The following is a 12,013-nucleotide window of genomic DNA, read 5'->3' on the forward strand; positions in this document are numbered from 1 at the left end:
ATCCTCAAGTTGTCAAAAATCTTTTCATAGAACAATTGCTTCCATATAGTCAGTGGTAGAAGGAGGGAGAGAAAAGAGTATTTCAGACTTAAGTCTTTAGATATTTTCCTTAGAAGAATTTTTATGGATATTTTATTTTTTAAATTATTTATTTTTATTTTTGGCTGTGCTGGGTCTTGGTTGCTGCATGTGGGCTTTCTCCAGTTGTGGCGAGTGGGAGGCCCTCTCTAGTTGCGGGCTTCCCATTGCAGTGGCTGCTCTTGTTGTAGAGCAAGGTCTCTAGGGCTCACAGGATCAGTAGTTGCAGCTCATGGGCTCTAGAGCGTGGGCTCTGTAGTTGTGGCACACGGGCTTAGTTGCCCTGTGGGATGTGGAATCTCCCCAGACTAGGGATTGAACCCACATGCCTTGCATTAGCTGGTGGATTCTTGACCACTGGATCACTAGAGAAGTGCTCTATGGATATTTTAAATAAAGCTAATTTTATAGGTGTAAATATTATCAAAGGATGACTTGCAAAATGATAACATAATCCTCCTTCAAGTATATAGTCAACACATGCCTAACCTATTAATGAGGGAATCAGCAAGATGACAAATGTGATTCAGAGAATTTGAGAGTCTTGAGTACATATAGTCAGTGAAAGAAAGGTTACTTGAAAGAAATTAGAATTCTAAGTTGGATGAAGAGACTCTTATATGGCAATAGATTCATAACTTTTGGGGTTATCCTTTTTTAAAAGCTTTAACAGTTTAATGTCAGACAGAATAATTAGCATAAAATTCATATTTAAAATGTATATTTAGAGTGCTATTGACATTTGTATACACTTATGAACCATCACCATAATGAAGATAGTGATACACATCATCCCCGAAGTGTTTATAGAAAGTTGCTCCCAGCCCCAAGTCCTCCCAGGTAACTGCCCCCAGGTGATGTCAGAGAAGCCTGAGTACAGAGCCAAGACCCTCCTTCCTACTCAGCAACAAGGAGCTTTCATCACCATGCTGCCAATGGAGACCATTTGAGGAGCCTAGATTTCTATCCTCACTAACAAAGCAAGAGAATGGAAATCCTACAAGAAAAGAAGAAAGATATCAGAGCTCAAATAAATAATGGCCGAAAATAACTCAAACTTGACAAAAGACCTAAACTTAGAGATTCCAGAGGCTAAGCAAATCTCAAAAAAGATCAACCAAGGAAAGCTACACCAAGACATGTCAAAGAACTGTCAACACAGAATCATATATCCTTCAATAGAGAGGAGGTATGCATGACATTTTCAAACAAAGGAAAACTAAGACATTTGTCACCAGCATACCTATCCTACAAGAATAGCTGAAGAAAGCTCTTTAAACTGAAGGAAATAATAAAACAAGGAATCTGAGAACATCAGAATGAAAGAAAGAGCATTGCAAAAATATGAGTACATATAGCAGACTTTCTATCTCTTCTTTAGTTTTAAAAATTATGTTTGATAGCTGAGGACAAAAAGTTATGTACTGTCTGATGTGGTTACAAATATATGTAGAAAATATTTAAGGGAGGAAGGTAAAGAGATGCAAAGGCAGAGAGGTTTTCTACATTTCTATGACACTGAAATGGAGCAAGACCCTATGGTCCTTCCCCTCTCCATGTCCTGTGCCTACCTTTAGTCTATGGAAAACTTCAGTCAAGGAATAAGTTTAAATAAAGAAATGAGAACATGCAGAAACAAAGGAAAACAGTCAAAGGAGACCAAATAATAACAATATACTTGCTAAGTACAGTCAAGGATCTTTAGTTCCTTCTCAAAGACTGTAGGTAGTATTCTGAGCCATATCCTGTGAGCTGTCTTATAGATAATGAAACTCCCACCAGGTGGAAGAAGTTAACTACATCATGATGATCAGACTACACTCATGAAATAAGCTGCCACAATTCCAATAATTGGCCTCAAAGAAATGAAAACAAACTGACCCTGGAACTGAAGATTAACTGTACCTAAAATAACCAAGGTGATGCTGGTCAGACCACCGATGACCGATTTGAAGATGACAGACACAGTGGACTGTGCTGTTTCTGAATGTAGCACTCGCCCTCTGCCTATAAAAGCTCTTGCCCCTTGATTTTTATGATCGCATGTCAGTCAATAAAGAGAAGGTATTCACCAGTTTAATACCTATTCATGATCAAACTTATAGAAAAATAGAATAAAAGAGAACTTCCTCAATTTGGTAAAGAACACCTACAAAATCCTACAGCATACTTAGTGTTGAAAAACTGAATGTTTCCCTCTATAGTCAGGAACAAGGCAAGGATGTTTACTCTCACCACTAAACAATATGGTACTGGGAATTCTAGCTACTGCAAGTGAAGCAGGGGGGAAGGGGTCAGGGCATAGCCTTTAAAAGAAAGACATGGCCACAGAATACGATGAGAACCAACTAGGTCCAAGATGGTGAAATATTCATCTTCCTCTAGACCTTTGGCTTCAGTGTACACTCATGGTAACATATCAGCAAGCTAAATGATACACTACTAGCAACATGACTGCTCTGAGGCTGGCCTTCAAAGACCAAAAAGTGGATGGTGGCTCAATTCCTGGAAATCTCCTCTCCACCCTCCAAATAGTTGGAATAATCCTCGTATTCATTAGCTTATGAAATCACCCAGCCCATAAAAATTAACCACACTATATTCTGAAGCCCTCTCACTCTCCTTCACCTTTTGAGATGGCCCACACTGTCTGTGGAGTGTTTTTACCAAGGCCTCTCATCTTCTGAAACGGCCCACACATTCTGGTCGTGGAGTTTTTCTCTGCATAAATCCACTTCTTACTATCAATTCATCTCTGGACTGTTTCCTGACAAAGCAAGATCCTCAAATTCATGCAACACAAGGAAGAAAGAAGAGGAAATAAAAGGCATGCAGATCAGAAAGAAAGAGAAACAACTGTCTCTATTTTCAAATAACATGGTTTGGCTGTCTCTGTGGAAAATCCCAAGGAATCTACCAAAAAAAAAAAAAAACTCTTTGTGTAACTAATAAGTTTAATAAGATCTTATGATACAAAATTGACACTCAAAAATTAATTATATTTCTATATATAGCAATGAACCTGTGGACACCAAAATTAAAATTACAGTACCATTTACAATTGCTCAAAAACTGAACTACTTAAGTGTAAATCTAACATGTACAGGACTTATATGCTAGAAAGTACAAACTGATGATGAAGGGAAACAAAGAAGTTCTAAATAAATGGAGAAGCAGATCACATTCATGAATTGGAAGACTCAACATATTATTGATGTCAGTTCTCCTCAAATTGATATTCAATTTTTAAAATTTGAGTTAGAGTTGACACATGTTAGTTTCAGATGTGCAACATAATGATTTGATATTCATATATGTTGTGAAATGATTACCACCATAAGTTTACTTGAGGAGCAACCCCATGCCCAAGGCCAGGGGTGGTAGCCGGAAGGACCAATCCCACGTCCAAGGAGCCATGGCTGCGTGGGTGCAGGAGGGCCTAAAAGAGCTATCCCATGTTTAAGGTCAGGAAGGGTGGCGGTGAGGCGATACCCCTCATCCAAGGTAAGGAGCAATGGCTGCGCTTTGCTGGAGCAGCCGTGAAGAGATACCCCACACCCAAGGTAAGAGAAACCCAAGTAAGACGGTAGGTGTTGCAAGAGGGCATCAGAGGGCAAACACACTGAAACCATACTCAAAGAAAACTAGTCAATCTAATCACACTAGGACCACAGCCTTGTCTAACTCAATGAAACTAAGCCATGCCCATGGGGCAACCCAAGATGGGCAGGTCATGGTGGAGAGATCTGACAGAATGTGGTCCACTGGAGAAGGGAATGGCAAACCACTTCAGTATTCTTGCCTTGAGAACCCCATGAACAGTATGAAAAGGCAAAATGATAGGATACTGAAAGAGAAACTCCCCAGGTCAGTAGGTGCCCAATATGCTATTGGAGATCAGTGGAGAAATAACTCCAGAAAGAATAAAGGGATGAAGCCAAAGCAAAAAGAACACCCAGCTGTGGATGTGACTGGTGATAGAAGCAAGGTCTGATGCTGTAAAGAGCAATATTGCATAGGAACCTGGAATGTCAGGTCCATGAATCAAGGCAAATTGGAAGTGGTCAAACAAGAGACGGCAAGAGTGAACATTGACATTCTAGGAATCAGCGAACTGAAATGAACTGGAATGGGTGAATTTTTCTCAGATGACCATTATATCTGCTACTGTGGGCAGGAATCCCTCAGAAGAAATGGAGTAGCCATCATGGTCAACAAAAGAGTCCGAAATGCAGTACTTGGATGCAATCTCAAAAACGACAGAATGCTCTCTGTTCGTTTCCAGGGCAAACCATTCAATATTACAGTAATCCAAGTCTATGCCCCAACCATTAACGCTGAAGAAGCTGAAGTTAAACGGTTCTAAGAAGACCTACAAGACCTTTTAGAACTAACACCCAAACAAGATGTCCTTTTCATTATAGGGGACTGGAATGCAAAAGTAGGAAGTCAAGAAACACCTGGAGTAACAGGCAAATTTGGCCTTGGAATACGCAATGAAGCAGGGCAAAGACTAAAAGAGTTTTGCCAAGAAAATGCATTGGTCATAACAAACACCCTCTTCCAACAACACAAGAGAAGACTCTGTACATGGACATCACCAGATGGTCAACACCAAAATCAGATTGATTATATTCTTTGCAGCCAAAGATGGAGAAGCTCTATACAGTCAGCAAAAACAAGACAAGGAGCTGACTGTGGCTCAGACCATGAACTCCTTATTGCCAAATTCAGACTGAAATTGAAGAAAGTAGGGAAAACCACTAGACCATTCAGGTATGACCTAAATCAAATCCCTTATGATTATACCGTGGAAGTGAGAAATAGATTTAAGGGCCTAGATCTGATAGATAGACTGCCTGATGAACTATGGAATGAGGTTCGTGACGTTGTACAGGAGACAGGGATCAAGATCATCCCCACGTTAAAGAAATGCAAAGAAGCAAAATGGCTGTCTGGGGAGGCCTTACAAATAGCTGTGAAAAGAAGAGAAGTGAAAAGCAAAGGAGAAAAGGAAAGATATGAACATCTGAATGCAGAGTTCCAAAGAATAGCAAGAAGAGATAAGAAAGCCTTCTTCAGCAATCAATGCAAAGAAATAGAGGAAAACAACAGAACGGGAAAGACTAGAGATCTCTTCAAGAAAATCAGAGATATCAAAGGAACATTTCATGCAAAGATGGGCTCGATAAAGGACAGAAATGGTATGGACCTAACAGAAGCAGAAGATATTAAGAAGAGATGGCAAGAATACACAGAAGAACTGTACAAAAAAGATCTTCACGACCAAGATAATCACGATGGTGTGATCACTGACCTGAGCCAGACATCGTGGAATGTGAAGTCCAGTGGGCCTTAGAAAGCATCACTATGAACAAAGCTAGTGGAGGTGATAGAATTCCAGTTGAGCTATTCCAAATCCTGAAAGATGATGCTGTGAAAATGCTGCACTCAATATGCCAACAAATTTGGAAAACTCAGCAGTGGCCACAGGACTGGAAAAGTTCAGTTTTCATTCCAATCCCAAAGAAAGGCAATGCCAAAGAATGCTCAAACTACCACACAATTGCACTCATCTCACATGCTAGTAAAGTAATGCTCAAAATTCTCCAAGCCAGGCTTCGGCAATATGTGAACCGTGAACTTCCTGATGTTCAAGCTGGTTTTAGAAAAGGCAGAGGAACCAGAGATCAAATTGCCAACATCCACTGGATCATGGAAAAAGCAAGAGAGTTCCAGAAAAGCATCTATTTCTGCTTTTGACTATGCCAAGGCCTTTGACTGTGTGGATCACAATAAACTGTGGAAAATTCTGAAAGAGATGGGAATACCAGACCACCTGATCTGCCTCTTGAGAAATTTGTATGCAGGTCAGGAAGCAACAGTTAGAACTGGACATGGAACAACAGACTGGTTCCAAATAGGGAAAGGAGTACGTCAAGGCTGTATATTGTCACCCTGCAGAGGATATCATGAGAAAGGCTGGACTGGAAGAAACACAAGCTGGAATCAAGATTGCCGAGAGAAATATCAATAACCTCAGATATGCAGATGACACCACCCTTATGGCAGAAAGTGAAGAGGAACTAAAAAGCCTCTTGATGAAAGTGAAAGAGGAGAGTGAAAAAGTTGGCTTAAAGCTCAACATTCAGAAAATGAAGACCATGGCATCCGGTCCCATCACTTCATGGGAAATAGATGGGGAAACAGTGGAAACAGTGTCAGACTTTATTTTTTGGAGCTCCAAAATCACTTCAGATGGTGACTGCAGCCATGAAATTAAAAGACTCTTACTCCTTGGAAGGAAAGTTATGACCAACCTAGATAGCATATTGAAAAGCAGAGACATTACTTTGCCAACAAAGGTCTGTCTAGTCAAGGCTATAGTTTTTCCTGTGGTCATGTATGGTTGTGAGAGTTGGACTGTGAAGAAGGCTGAGGGCCGAAGAATTGATGCTTTTGAACGGTGGTGTTGGAGAAGACTCTTGAGAGTCCCTTGGACTGCAAGGAGATCCAACCAGTCCATTCTGAAGGAGATCAGCCCTGGGATTTCTTTGGAAGGAATGATGCTAAAGCTGAAACTCCAGTACTTTGGCCACCTCATGCAAAGAGTTGACTCATTGGAAAAGACTCTGATGCTGGGAAGGATTGGGGCAGAAGGAGGAAGGGGACGACAGAGGATGAGATGGCTGGATGGCATCACTGACTTGATGGACGTGAGTTTGAGTGAACTCCGGGAGTTGGTGATGGACAGGGAGGCCTGGCGTGCTGCGATTCATGGGGTCACAAAGAGTCGGACACGACTGAGCGACTAATCTGATCTGATCTGATCTGATCTGATAAGTTTACTTAACATCCTACACCACATTTACTATTTTTTTTTTTATATTCAGTTTTAATTATTAGCTTCCCTGGTGGCTCAGATGATAAAGAATCTACCAGCAATGCAGGAGACCTGGGATCTATTCCTGGATTGGGAAGATCCCCTGGAGGAGGAAATGGCAATCCACTCCAGTATTCTTGCCTGGAGAATTCCATGGACAGAGGAACCTGGTAGGTCACAAGGAGTCAGACACAACTGAGCGAATAACACTTTCAATAAAAATCTCAGCAGAATTTTTTTATAGATGTAGACAACATATACTAAGATTCATATGGGAAAGGCAAAACAACTAGAATAGCTAAAACAATTTTTAAAATTAAAGTAAAAACAATAATTCTACTGGATTTGAAGACTTATTTTATTAACAGAAGTACAGTAATCAAGAATGTGTGGTATTGGAAGAGGTGGGTAGACAAATCAGTGCAACAGAAAACCTAAAAATAGGTAAGAAAAGCGTGAGTAGCTACAAAAAGCAACAAGAGGAGTCCTTCAGGTGAGAAGTATTCTAAATCTGGATTGTATCAATGTCAATATTCTGGTGGTGATAGTGTACTGAGTTTGGGGGGATGTTACCAGGGGGGAAGCAGTGAGTAAAGGGTACTCAGGATCCGTCTCATGGTTCCTAAAACCTCAGGTGAATCTACAAGAATCTCAAAGTAAAAAGTTTAATGAAATATGATTATCTCAATAGACACTGAAAAAAGCATTTAGCAAAATACATCATTCATTCAGGATAAAATCTCTCAACAAAATAGGAAGAGAAGGGAACTTCCTAAACTTGATAAATGATGTCTGAAAAATAATAGTGAATGAAAATTCTTCCCACCAAGAGCAAGAAGTTCTTTTCCTGGCATGATCAGCATTGCGTTTAACAAGGGGTTCCTGACACATTCCTGCCAAGATTTTGGCCATTGTTCTGATAAACGAAGCACAGAGCCATTTGAATACAGGACCTCTGTTCTCATTTTCTTTCCCCTCCAAATTCAAGCAGTAGATCCTATTAATGATGTATTATAACCATCCATTTAGTGCAAATTATTTCCTTAATGAACTGATCATGTTACCCAAACAAGAACAGTGGGAGAAATGCCTTTGTAAAGTTCTTAGATTCAGGAGAACAACTGGTTTTGTTTTACAGTAAATCAAAGGGTTTGGAAAAGATTAAATATGATAACCATTTTATTAATGGTAAATCTTAAAATTGGACTAGGATAATGAGTCATTTTATTTTGTTATGCATAAGGTTATCCTTCTTCAACATTCTAAGAGTCAGGGTATATCCTATATGCTTTGATTATTAAGAAAAAACATCAGAAAAGAGGAAAAATGTCAAAAGGAGTAAATGCCATAGTTCAGTCTTGTCCAACAAACCTACCTAAGAATCTTTTGATGTTCTAGGAAGTAATAACTATTGGACTTACAGTTTACTTCCAGACTTTGTAAAATTAGATGTTAGTTTGATGCAAGATTGATAAATTGCCAATGATCTCTGTCTATTAGAGATGGAAATACTTCCTATATGGTAAATATGATACGGCCCAAGCAGTTACTTCTTTCCCATTGAACGTGTTTATATGTATATGTTTATACTTCCTCATATGCTCCTTTGAACCAGCTTTGCCATCCTTTGCCTATAATTTTTCTCTATACTGAGTTAAATAAACAAACCTTGGATACTCCCCCAGTCTATGAGAATATGAGCATCTGATGTTTAGTTATTTGAAAATTATACTTTGACCTGAAGGGAAAGGATGACCGTGGTCCATCTGGGGTGTGGAGACTTCCCTTCCAGCCAGCATGGAAAGGATGGGATTCAGATCAACCATCCTGCGAATTTGCATTGTGGACAACATTAACCCATGTGTTCACTGACTCTCTCATCCATACTAATTATGAACCATTATGTGTGCAGCATGTGCTAGCAGTTGTCATGGTGGTGGTGGTGGTGGTCTAGTCACTAAGTTGTGTCTGACTCTTGCCACCCCATGAACTGAAGCCTGCCAGGCTCCCCTGACCGTGGGATTCTCCAGGCAAGAATACTGGGGTGGGTAGCCATTTCCTTCTCCAGAAGATTTTCCCCAACCAGAGACTGAACCTGCATCTCCTGCATTAGCAGGCAGATTCTTTACCACTATCGCCAACTGGGAAGCCCATGCTTCTCCAGTTGTCACGGTAATTTTGGTTATTTCAGTGGGAATGTCTTGTGTTGGAATTTCTCTTTCCTTTGTCACTCTGAAATACCACTGCATGGCAATCAATGAATAGCTGACTCATGAACTTGAATTATCTTACTTTGCTAATTATCTTGGAGAATATAAGACACTGTGCCATTCCAGGAATTTGCCTGTGTCCAGGACCAATGAAAATGGCACATTACTTGTATACAGAAGAAATACTGAATCTGGAGGAGGGTCCTTTTTTCTGCTTGACTGAAAATAAATTTACAGAACAGACGCCTGCTAAAGAATTAGAACCTCTAAGCCCCAATCTAGGAACTAGAGGATTAAAAAAAAAAATGTGTGAGCTTAAAAAGAAATTCCTGTTGATGTGAGTAAAATTAAGCTGAGATAAGGAACAGTCTCTGAGCATTAGAAACTCATGGCTTTGTTTCCAGTGTGCAAGTTAGACACGAAAATACAGCCTACATAATCTTCTATTGTAGGAGCAATATTTTTAATATTGATAAGTTCTAAAATTCTGCACAGCCTCTATTTCCTGATTAGTCATTTGCTAACAGAATTATATCAGCAGCCAGAGACTACGTTTACTGTTAGTAAATCAATCTGTAGCCCTACAAGCTCCTCTGTCAATGGAGTTTTCCAGGCAAGAATACTAGAGTGGGTTGCCATTTCCTTCTCCAATGCATGAAAGTGAAAAGTGAAAGTGAAGTTGTTCAGTTGTGTCCAACTCTTTGCGACCCCATGGACTATAGCCCACCAGGCTCCTCCGCCCATGGCATTTTCCAGGCAAGAGTACTGGAGTGGGTTGCCATTGCCTTCTTGAGTGGGTGCCATTCCCACACAGGGATCTAACTGGATTTCTTGCATCTCCTGCATTGGTAAACAGATTCCTCACCACTAGAGCCACCTGGAAAGCCCTCTTAAAAAATAGTTTTACTAATGAAATAGTGGACTATATGAACTTCTGATCAGTATATTGTGGGAGAAGAACTGGTCAGATAAAGCTCAAAGGCAGGAACTGGTGAGACAAAATAAACCTTACCCATTTGTGACGGAGCTGGGTAGACATCTATATCCGAGTCTCATAAGCATCCTGTCCAGCACTTGAAATGCGTGGAAATTTCCTTCCTAGATTTTGCTTTAAGTCCACATTAAAAAATACAGGCTTTAAAAGATGAAGACCATTTTTAAAGACATATATAGCCATTGTGTAGTAAGAAATATCTGTCAGTGGAAATTAAAACACACAACGTGAAAATTGTGGTCAGATTTTACTCAAGAGCTTACTGAGGACTAGACCCCAGGACAGCCTCTCAGTAGCTCTGGGAAACTGCTCCAAAGAAGTAAGGAGAACAAAAGGTTTAAAAAAAAAAAAAAAAAAAAACAAAGAAGTAAGAGGGAAGGCTAGTTTATACAGGATTTTTGTTAGGAAATACATCCAATTAATCATGGGCTTCCCAGTTGGGGATAGTGGGAAAGAATCTGCCTGCTAATGCAGGAGATGCAGGTTCAGTCTCTGTTTGGGGAAGATCCCCTGGAGAAGGAAATGGCTACCCACCCCAATATTCTTGCCTGGAGAATCCCATGGACAGAGGAGTCTGGCAGGCTACAGTCCATGGGGTCGCAGAGTTGGACACAATTGAAGTGACTTAGAATGCATATCCAATCAGGCATACGTCTTGCTTGTTACAAAAACAACAAGCAAACAGATATTTCAAGTTAATGATTATAGTGCTTTTCCATGTATCAGAAGCTGCAAGAAGCAGGGTTCATTAAAAAAAGTGAAAGTCATTCATGTCATGTCCAGCTGTTTGCAACCCCATGGACTATACAGTCCATGGAATTCCCCAAGCCAGAATACTAGAGTGGGCAGCTGTTCCCTTCTTCTTCCTAACCAGGGATCGAACTCAGACCTCCCACATTGCAGGTGGATTCTTTACCATCTGAGTCACCAGGGAAGCCCTCATTAAAAAAAATTCTTCCTGAAATGCACTTACCTATCTAAGGGCCAGTTGGTCCAAAGCACAGAGCATCCTGTTATTGCCTTCCTCTGTCTGAAAGACTGAGTGCACTGTAGGTCAGGCAGTGCAGCAGGTTAATCTTCTTAGACTTGGATGGTGAGAAAAATGTCTTTGCTCTTTTCTCGTTTGCATACAACTGGCACAAGCAATTGTGCCTGACACTCTGTAGAAAGAGTTTTGCTTGGCAAGAAACTGTCAAATTAGGTAAGAGACCCCTTCCTCCATGCCAATAAAAATATTACAAAAAAGGTGAATGAGATGAATTTACTTTTCCACCTGTCAGGGAGCCAGCAGTCCCCACTTGGCGGCCAGCATGACGGCCTCCTCTCCTTCCACCACAGGTGGCCCAGCAGCCAGAGCTTCAGCCGCATGTCCTGTCACGCTGCAGATGATGTGCTCTCTCCTCATAATGGGGAGGCCCCGGACCTGCATTTACCCCAATGACCAATTCAGTTTTTCCAGAGTTCTTTTGTTTTTCTGAGTCCAGAATTTTAGAAATTAGTAAAATGTATACTGTGAAAGAACTCATTTAAAAAGCCGAGTCAATACACTGAGAAAAGACTTTCAACTTTACTATCTGTGTGAAATTCTGTTAGCTGTATCCTTGGGTTTTGTATTTGAAGATTCAACCTACTTGGATAGAAAATATTTAGAAAAAAATTTCAGAAATTTCTAAAACGTACAACTTGACTTTGCCATCATGGGCAATTATTTACATAGCATTTCCATTGTATTAAGTATTACAAGTAATCTAGAGGTGATTTATAGTATGCAGGAGTATGTGTGTAGGGTATATGCAAATCATATGACATTTTATGGGCTTCCCCAGTGGCTCAGCTGTAAAAGAATCT

Source organism: Bos mutus, chromosome 8, assembly GCF_027580195.1.
Source record: "Bos mutus isolate GX-2022 chromosome 8, NWIPB_WYAK_1.1, whole genome shotgun sequence".
Taxonomy (NCBI): Eukaryota; Metazoa; Chordata; class Mammalia; order Artiodactyla; family Bovidae; genus Bos; species Bos mutus.